Here is a 9,355-nt window from a genome sequence, read left to right as displayed (position 1 = left end):
CCAGAGCAGCAACCAAAGCCACTCTGAGGCCCCCAGAGATCAGGGAGGGCTCTGCTGTCACCCCCAGGATATGCTGCTGGGACAAACCCAACCCCTTCCTCCAGAAATATCCACGGAAGCCCAGGCTGGGTGAGGCTGGAAGGGACCACAGTGGGTCACCTGGTGCCACCTCCCTGCTCCAGCAGGGCCATCCCAGAGCACACAGCACAGGATTGTGTCCAGAGGGATCTGGAATATCCCCAGAGAGGAGACTGCACCCCCTCTGGTCTCTGTTCAGGGCTGGGTCACTGCACAGGGAAGAGGTTCTTCCTCCTGTGCAGGTGGAACTTCCTGGGCATCAGTTCCTGCCCGTTGCTCTTGTGCCCCTGCTGGTCCTTCAGGAAGGCTGTAGATATTGTCCCTCCTGTGCTGTCCCTCCTTTCTTTCCATGGGATGTGTTCCCATGTTTGTGGCGTGGTCCTTGCTGGCCTGGACACCCTTCCCTGGCACTGGGAGCATTGTGTGGCTGAGGAGGCAGCTCAAGGTTGGGGTGTGTGGTTGGAACAAGTAGAACACCCAAAGGAAAACAAGCTGGCAGGGGGTTGGTGTCCCCAGGGTGGGGATTCACCCCCTGGCACCACACACAGGGGACAAGGAGGGGCTGGAGGTGGAAACCACCTGGTGTAAAGGGGAGGTGTGTGCAAGGTGGTTCTGTCCCCTGAGAGCTGTGCCTCACGTTGTCCAGGTTTATCAGTGGATCACGTTTTTGGGACTGGGAAGAGAGAGTAAAATGAGGAGAGTGGGACACAATTTGGGCTTGATCTGTGTGTGGCTGCTGTTTCCTGGGTGGAGTTTTGCATTCAGTGTGTGTCTGCTGGGGGTGTGGGGCCAGGCAGGGGGAGCTTTGTTTCAGCACCTCCTGCAGCCCATCCCAAGCAGGACTCAGTGTGAGCAAGGTCTCCATGAGGTCACTGCCCAGCTCGTGGTGCCCCATAAGTCAGCACATCCCTGACCAAGAGGTGGTTGCAGTGGGATTGAAGCTGATAAGGAGGAGGAATGAAGCCCCAGGATCCCAATCCTTGAACTCTGGCAGATGGCAAAGGCTGGAGTTGTTCTTCCTGCAGCCTCAGGTGGTAACTCAGGCCCCAGCTGGGAGTCCCCAGGTAAGGATCCTCCTCTGGGCTCTTTTCCAGTGTCCCCCCATCCCTCAATGACCTCCCTCCCAGTAAATCTGTGTTCTCCAGCAGGATCTCAGTGCTGCTCTCCCTCTGTCCCTTCAGCACTGGCTGTGTGACCAGGGGCTGGGGACACTGCTCATGGAGCTCTGTGCTGGGTGGCCTCTCTCTCCCTGGGGATCGAAGTTAGAAACTAAAGGCACCAAGAGCAGTGTGACAGGGGGACTGAGGGACCCACAAACCACTGACAACTGCTTTGTGCAACATCCCTGAGGTACCACAGGGGCTTTCCGCGTGCACCAGTGCGAGGCCCCGAGGAGGAGAGCTCTTGGGGTGCCCGGGTACAGACAGTGCCCCAGCAGCCTCCAGGCTGAGCAGTGCCAGCACTGCCAGGGCAGACAGAAAATGCACGTGGGAGAGGCCTGGAGGGCTGCACAGGTCCCAGTGTTCCTGCCTTCCCTCACCCTCCTCTCTCTTGCAGTGCACAGGGACTAAAGCAGGATCTCCACTAGCCCAGGTTGCTCCAAGCCCCGTCCGACCTGGCCTTGGACACTTCCAGGGATCCAGGGGCAGCCACAGCTTCTCTGGGCAACCTGTGCCAGGGCCTCCCCACCCTCACAGCCAAGGATTCCTTCCTAGAAACTTGCCAGCTCGTCCTGACACTTTGCCATACAAAGTGCATTAAAAAACTCCAGTGGGGAACCTTGTTCCCAAATTGTGAGAAGCACTGGAGCCTCCCTGTGTGCTCCTGAGTGCACTGGATTTGTGTTGTGTTATAAACACCTGGGTGCTTATTGAACACTGCATTTGGGAGGCTGTTGTGTTCCCTGCACCTTTATCAGGTCTATTCCCAGTCTGATTTCCCTCTGGCACTGGGATTAGCACACTCCCCCCCTTTGCAATGCCATGGCAGGTCTGTGTGGGAGCTGGAGGAGTTCATCCCAGCTGGCAGCTGGACCATGGCCACAAGCCCGAGAATACCAGGCATGGCAGGAAGATGGACATCATGGCTTGGCCTCTGGTCTTCTAAGAGCAAACCCCAACATTTTGGGCCACCAAGCAACTGCACTGTCAGTTCCTTCTTCATCATACACTTTCCCCCTCTGTCGTTCCCATTTTGAAGTGTACAAATGTCCTCTAGGATGAAGCTCTGCTGGCAAACAGCTCCCAAACAGTTTTCCTGCCTCTGGGCACTGTCACCTCCCTCATGAGGGACTCGGTGGGTTCACAGTTCTTGTGTGGTTTGAAGGCAGAGGGAGAAATGGAGCTGGGGAAGCAAAGTGATGGAAAGAAATGAGCTAATGAAGGGAGATCACAAAGTGTGCAACCCCAGACGCTTCTATCTTTCTCTCCAGTTACCTTGGTAACTGTGGAGTGATATGATGTTGCTTGGTTTTGTATCCTGCAAGTAAAAGAAGCTCAAAGTACCCACCACTGGCAAAAATATTGGCAAGATATCACATTCATCTACAAAACAACAATTAAGTTGTGGGCTGGCTAGATACTGTATCCAAGGGGGGATGGATCTCCCCCAAAGCCTGGATGAAATGACTTTTCCTATGAGCCAGCAATTTAGTGCAGCTTTTGATGGGATTTCTTAGGGCCAAATCAAAGGGATCACACCAGGACTGCTTTCCTCAGGGCCATGGTTTGCTGAATCTCTACATCCCTCCCCCTGGAGGTCTTTCTGCTGATGATAATGTTGGTTAAAGAGAGATATGGGCTCCTGGGGAGCAGAAACAGCCTGAAACCATGGATGGACTTTCTCTACAGGGAGGTGCAAAACCCACCAGCTCCCAGTGGTGTGGGGACCTCTGTGACATGAGAGATGCTGCTCCACATCAACAGTGGGGTCTGGGCAGGTTTGGATCCACCAACCACCTTCCCTGCCATGGGCAGGGGGCTGGAATGGACTCACTGGTGGAGCTTTGAGTTCATTCTTTCCCCCCCAGGTCTCAAATATTGAGGCCTTTCTTCTCTCTGAGGGTGACAGCAAAGCTGCTGCCTCCCAGTTCCATCCCAGTTCTTTCCCCATCACTCCTCCAGCTCTGTGGCTCCTCAGCCCCCTGGGTAGGACAGTTTGGAGTGTCAGAAGGAGGGAATGGACTTTCATCTGGCCGCTCTACCCGACCAACCACCAACTCTTGCTCCTGTATTCCCCTTTTCCAGCCTCACTTGTGGCCCCTGACCCCGAGGTCTGAGGTAATGGTGTCACCCATGAACCCCCCAGCCCCAGGTGTGGTGTCCCCAGGCCATGGTGCTGCTCAGAAGGTCTGGGGAAAACTATGTTCTGCTTCAGAATGCTTTGTTCTTCCTTGGTCTCTTTACAAAACTTGCAGCAAACTATTAAAATGAGAGGCTCAATGTGAGTCAAGGACTTGACCAGGAAATGGGAAAACCAGTTCAAAGGGGGACAATTCCTCCAGGAGGAGAGGAAGCAGCAGTTCTCTGCTGGGGTGTGTGTGGGGAAATGCTCAAATAACTCATTTAATACTGGCTGTCATCTCCTTTCCAGCCTCTGCACCTGCAGCCATTGAAGTAGCACAGGAAAAGTTGGGCTGGGACTATTGGCAGGTCTGGATGGAAAACTGGGATGGCCAGGACTTTGCAGGTAAACCTGGAGCCTCTCTGGGGAAAATGTGAATTCCAGCTTTCCACTGGTCTCTTTTCCCACTCCCGTGCTGTTCCCTGGGCAGTTCTGCAAATCCTGGGAGTGTGACCATGGAGACTTGGAGGGAGTGGGTGGCTTTGAGAGCAGGAGAAGAGCAGGGCTGGACACTGAGTGTTGTCTCCTTCTGTATCCAGGTGAAGCATCAGAGGCTCCAGAGGGGCTGGAGAAGGTCGTGGACCAAAAAGTCCAAATCTGGCTTCAGGAAAAGCACATGGTTTGCCTTTGGCAATACTGCCAAGGAATTAAGCTAGATAAAAAAGTCAAATAAGTCTCTATCAGGATCTAGGGACTGATCGTGGCTTTAAACTGAAAGAGAACAGGTTCAGATTAGAGATTAGGAAGAATTTTTTCCCTGTGAGGGTGGGGAGGCCCTGGCACAGGTTGGATCCCAGAGAAGCTGTGGCTGCCCCAGCCCTGGAAGTGTCCAAGGCCAGGTTGGAGCAACCTGGGCTACTGGAAGGGACCTGCCCATGGCAAGGGGTGAGATGAGATGAGCTTTAAGGTCTCTTCCCACACACTATTCCATGATTCTGTGGTCATGGGATGTGTGGATGCATAATTTGTGTCTTAGTTCATTGTCTGAACACTGACAGCTGGTCAGGGTCTCCAAAACACGGAAAATTAACAAAAAATAAGTAAAAAAATTCTAGTTCTGGGGTTACCAATCTTACTGACCTGCAAAACCATCTAATGTTTGCCTTTTAAAGGCAAACCTTGGTCATGTTCTTACAGAGAGACCAGGCAGAAAGGCAGATCAGCCGTGGAGGTGGCCAAAAGCTGCTCCCTGCCCTCGAGGGGGGAGCTGCAGGGTGGCACAGGGACGGAGGCAGGGCAGAGGGAGGGGGTTTTCCTTTCCCAGTGCCCAGCTGTGCATTCAGGGCCGTCCAACCCACAGGCCAGTGGGCACGGCCCGGCCCGAGAGTCAATAAAGGGGAGGGAGAGGGAGCAGAGCAACGACCCACCTGCAATGGGCTGGAAAAGGCTGGGAAGGTTGGCTGAGCTGTGGCCTGGAGGGAGGGAGCAGGGAGGAAGGTGGACTAACAGCCTTTATATCTATATTTTTTATGTGTTTTTTTTTTTTTTTTTTAAATCAATGTTCAGTGGTTCTGCAATGTCTCTGATGAAGCAGCAAAGTTCTCCCACCAATTAACCCCCAGCCCTTTGCCCCTGCCCTGGAGGGCACACACAGGGTGTGTGGGCACCACCCGCCTTTCTCTTTATCTTATCTTCACCTTTATCTCTTTCCCATCTCCTTGAAACACCAGCTCGGGATGGGAAACTGCAGAAATCTCCTCCAGACAATAAAATAATTCAATTTACTGCCTCTGACAGAGGACGTCCCTCAGTGCAGGGTGAGAATCGAGGCCGCATCGCTGGGTTTCTGCTGCCATCCTGTGGCCACGGGACCCTTTGCTTTGCCCGAGCCCCGTTTCTCTCTCTTTTTCAGGGATTTTTGGGTTGAGGAAGGTGGAGACAGATCATCGAATCACGGAATATCCTGAGCTGGAAAGGACCTGCAGGGGTCACACGTCCCTCGCGTCCCCTGCGCTTGGATGCTGCTGCATCTCCTGCCACGTGCACACAAACACTTGGTGCTCTTCCCCTGCCCACGGGATATTTTTGCAAATATATTTTGTGGTGAAAGTCTCCCCTGGGTTTAGACCTGCAGGGGCAATGTGGGCGCTCTTCTCCACCCTAAAGAGTCCATTTCCCCCAAGTTGTGCAGGTGTTTTCCCGTCGCTCCTGCGAAGAAAACTCCGTGGGATTGCACAACTCGCGAGATAAAATAATTCTAAACCTTTGGGTATTCGGGTCCCAGCCCAGAGATCTCTTTTATTCAGACCAGTTTAAAGCCACTTCCTGCCTGTGCAAGGTCACAGCGACACGAGGACAGAGTGAGATGTCACGTCCCATCCCCATCCTGCAGGATCTTCTCCTTCAGCTCATGCCTCAGGCAGGAATTAGTCACTCAAATGCTTGGGAGTTGCTTTGCAAACACAGAGCCCTGGAAATATTCTGGATATTTCCAATGACAATATTTAGAGGCTTTTTTTTTTTTTTTTTTTCCTTCAGAGCAATCCAGCTTTGGATGTGAGTGTTCTGAGCAGTTTGCCACTCCTTGAAAAAAATCATGTAGATGAAAAAGAGGAAAACGGGGGGAAAAGGAAATAGGAAAACCCAGTTGGGAATCTGGAGTTTTTCACTCTGTTTTGCCCAGTGAAGAGGAGGAGATGAGAGAAAGGTAACTGGGAAAAGTAACTTGAAATTCCCACCTGAGAAGGGAAGTTTGGCTGATACAAATGCAATTCTTTGGCATTCCTGTCCTTTTTTTTCCCCCTGGAAAATCAACCAAGGTGTGCATTGGACACCCTAAAGCTCTGAGATGGGGGTCCAGGCAGCCCCACCTCGATGGCATTACACAGACATAGCCATGCTCTGCAGCCTGGAATTAGGTGTCAGCTCCACTTTGGTTGATTTTCCAGCAAAGTTTACCTAAAAAGACTGAGTTGAAGGATTTTATAAATAGAAAATAGAGCCTTTTATTACCAAAAAAAAAAAAAAAGGAAAAATAAGAATATCTGCTTTCCTTGAAAGAGCAACAGTCAGCAGCAAAGGATACAGAGAGAAGAAAAGCAAGTAAGGAAAAATGTGTTTTTCAAGAGTAAAACTACATTTTTTGGGTGAATTTCTTTCCTACCTACATGGAACACCAATGGATGCTTTTGAGTAAGAAAGAATCACTAATAATGACTTAAAAATACAAATATACAACGCAAAGGATCTGCAGGCACATCCTCTAATGGGCTGGGGAATTCTTTCCCTTCTCTGTGAGGACCTTTCCTTCTGTTCTGGCCCTGGAATGCCTTTGGAATTCCTGGCCTGTGTGGAAAGCTGACCTAGAGAGGGAAAATAGATCCTGACTTTTAACAGGGGATGGTGGAAGAGTTGATTCCTTGTCCCTTGTCCCCAGTGGACTTTGCTGGAGCCTTGCAGGGACAGCTGCCCTCGTTCCTCACATGCTGCATCTTCCCTCTCTTATTCATCCTAAAATCCCTTCTGAAAGCCCCTGTTCGTGGGGTGGTTTTTTTCCTATAAAACAGGTTGAAAGGCACCTTGAGGGGTCTTCTGGTCTGTCCGCACAGGCTTTCTTGGAAGCCAGAAGGAAACACAAGAAAATTATAATAAAAAGAGGATAATTCCAATAAGTGTCCGAGGCTTTTCCTGCCCCCAGAGCAGGAGAGCCCTGCCAGGGTAAATTTTGTCTTTCCAAAGCAACTGGAGGCCAACACAATTGTTCTCCCCAATGCCAGGCTTTAGGTCCTGAGAAAGCTGGGGCTGCATTATTTGCAAGCACAATTCCTGAATGTCCAGGGGGAATCCGTTGGTGTCAAAGCAATGAGAAGGAAACAAAGGCTTGGAGGAGAGAGCCTGGGAATGGTGTTTGTGACAGATGTGCCTGAGCCTTTAGATTCTGGCCACAAAACCTGAACCAGGAATTTGCCATCTGTTTGGGCTTTAGAGGTTCAAACTCACCCTCCTCCCTTCCCCCGAAATGCTGGAGAAGGTTGAGCAGGGTTTCCCTGGGGAAGGATGGGGTGCTTGGCACGGGCACTGCTGGTGTTCCCGGGGTCACCACGTGTGCCTGGGCACCTCCTGGCAGTGGCTGCAGCATCCCAAGGGCTGGGAAGGAGCTGCAGGGCCATCCCTGCTCCCGTGGGATGCTCTTGGCTCAGAGGGAATGCTGAGCCGTGCTGGGTTCTTGCGGACAGGAGCTGGGGATGTCGTCATGTTCGCCTTGGGTCACCTCCCGGGAAATCTCTCCACCCCTCCAGACTTCCTGCTTTGGTGAGATTTGGGAATGGAGAGGGTTTTCCAAGAAGGCTTCAGAGGGGGATTTGGAGCTCAGGTGGGTTTGGGCTCACAGATGGCAGGTGGGGGTGATGTGGAGCTTCTCTGGGGGTGACCAGGAGGTCCCAACCCGCCGTGTTTTTGGCAAAGCCCAGGAAAGCAGAGCACCAGGACACGCCAGCTCCACTTTGGTTGATTTTCCAGCAAAGTTTTCCTAAAAAACTGAGTCGAAGGATTTTATAAATAGAAAATCAAACCTTTTATTACCAAAAAAAAAAAAAAAAAAGAATATCTGCTTTCCTTGAAAGAGCAACAGGCACCTCAACACACCGGGCTGGGCCCCCGGGAGAGGTTTGGGATCCCAAAACCAGGGAATGGGAACATCCCTGTTAGCTCTGTCCGTGCCTGGGATGTGGCAACCAAAACATGCCCATTCCTGTCCCCCTGCAGCCTCGGTGCCTGTTCAGGCATAGGGCAACATCACCCTCCAGAGCCAGGTACTGGAAACCCATTAATGACTTCTTAAATACAGGGAAGCTGAAAAAAAAAATCCCTGCTCTGTGGCCCAAAAGAATGTTTAAAGTTCATCTCATTTGCCAGTTAAACTGAGTTGTGCATCAAATTTATGTATTTTAACTTATATAGGATTTATATATTAATTTATATAGTCTAGGATATATTAGTTTATATAGTCTGGTATGTATTAACCTGTATAGTATATATTTTAATTTATATAGTATATATATTTTATTTCTATAGTCTAGTATATATTAATTTATAGAGTATCTATTTTAATTTATAGAGTACTTATAGTTTAATTTATGTAGTCTAGTATATATTAAGTTATATAGTATTCATATTTTAATGTATATAGTATGGTGTATATAAATTTATATAGTATATATTTTATTTTTATAGTCTAATATATATTAATTTATGTAGTATCTATTTTAATTGATATACTATTTATAGTTAATTTTTATAGTTTAGTATATATTAATTTATATAGTATCTATTTTAATTTATATGGTATTTATAGCTTAATTTATATAGTTTAGTATATATTGACATAAAGTATATATATTTTCTTTATATAGTTTAGTATATATTAATTTATATAGTCTAATGTATATATTGACATAAAGTATATATATTTTCTTTATATAGTTTAGTATATATTAATTTATATAATATCTATTTTAATTAATATTTATAGTTTATATAGTCTAGTATATATTAATTTACATAGCATTCATACTGTAGTTGATATACTATAGCATATATTAATTTATATAGTATATATTTTAATTTATATATTATTGTATATATTACTTTATATAGTACCTATTTTAATTGATTTAGTATTTATAGTTTGATTTATATAGTCTAGTATATATCAATTTATATATTTTTCAAATTTTAATTGATATACTATAGCATACATTAATTTATATAATATATGCAATAATTTATATAGTATATATTTTAATTTGTATAATATTTCCTTTACATTGTTCAGTTAATAAAGTAGTTTCATTTCTATAGTATAGTATTTATTTATTTAATTTAATTCTTTCTGTCTACCTCTCCCAAGCAGCAAACTTTTCCATGGCTGGTTTCCAGAATGGAAATTAGTGAGGGTGCCTATAAGATATTGCAGTTTCCCTCTACTTTTAACCTC

At 47.6% G+C, this 9,355-nt stretch overlaps 1 long non-coding RNA gene across 1 annotated transcript; it reads left to right on the top strand.

The window, feature by feature from the left end:
- Nucleotides 1-3,017: 3,017 nt before the first annotated feature.
- LOC108509903 lies at nucleotides 3,018-4,089 on the top strand. The gene is made up of 3 exons (XR_001878717.1): nucleotides 3,018-3,356; nucleotides 3,670-3,765; nucleotides 3,960-4,089. It is a non-coding gene; the product is annotated as an uncharacterized LOC108509903 (long non-coding RNA).
- Nucleotides 4,090-9,355: the final 5,266 nt, after the last annotated feature.

This window comes from Lepidothrix coronata, unplaced genomic scaffold (genome assembly GCF_001604755.1).
Source record: "Lepidothrix coronata isolate B3197 unplaced genomic scaffold, Lepidothrix_coronata-1.0 Scaffold429, whole genome shotgun sequence".
Taxonomy (NCBI): Eukaryota; Metazoa; Chordata; class Aves; order Passeriformes; family Pipridae; genus Lepidothrix; species Lepidothrix coronata.
Note: the sequence above shows the minus strand (reverse complement) of the source record. Positions and strands in the feature narration are given on the sequence as shown.